The sequence below is a fragment of the Penaeus monodon genome, unplaced genomic scaffold (assembly GCF_015228065.2).
Source record: "Penaeus monodon isolate SGIC_2016 unplaced genomic scaffold, NSTDA_Pmon_1 PmonScaffold_173, whole genome shotgun sequence".
Classification (NCBI taxonomy): domain Eukaryota; kingdom Metazoa; phylum Arthropoda; class Malacostraca; order Decapoda; family Penaeidae; genus Penaeus; species Penaeus monodon.
In genome coordinates this window covers 40,514-41,449 of record NW_023646706.1, presented here as the reverse complement: position 1 = coordinate 41,449, position 936 = coordinate 40,514, and positions in this window count along the sequence as shown.

Here is a 936-nt window from a genome sequence, read left to right as displayed (position 1 = left end):
GACAATAATGATGATAAAAGTGAGAATAAAGAGAATTTCGATATCATTTGATGATTATTACTATTATTACTATTATCATTATTATTATCATTATTATCATTATTATTATTATTATTATTATTATTATTATTATTATTATTATTATTATTATTATTACTTTAATTATTAGTATTATTGCCAAAAAATAATAATAATAATAATAATGATAATAATAATAATAATAATAATAATAATTATAATAATACGAATTGTTATAATATTGTTATTAATATTATTATTGTTATTATTATCATTATTATTATTTTTACTGGTAGTATAATTGTAATAATAATTATTATAACAGTAATAATTACAGTAATAACGATATTAATTTAAATAATGATATAAATAATGACTATAAAAACGCTATTATTGTTATTATTATTGTTATTACTATTATTATTGTAGTTGTTATTAGTATAGATGTAAAAATATATATTATAACATCAATAATTGCAATAACAATGATAATAATTGCAATAATGATGATAATAATTGCAATAATGATGATAATGATGATGATAATGATGATAATGATGATAAGATGATGATAACATAATAATGATGATAATCATGATAATAATGATGATAATAACAGGAATTGTGTCCATATATAATGAAAAAGGGTAAAAGAAAAAAATCCCAAAAATTTGAAAAAGCGGCAAAATCTAGCAAAAAATAGCCTTTTGAGAGAAGACTCCAAATGACGTTTTTTCCATTCATTTGATGATTCTGGCAAATTATTAGGGTAAAAATGATAATAATTACCAGAATTCTATTAATTTATGACAAAAATGATGATAAAGTGAGAAAAAAGATATTTGAATAACATTTAATGATTATTACTATTATTACTATTATCATTATTATTATTATCATTATTATTATTATTATTAT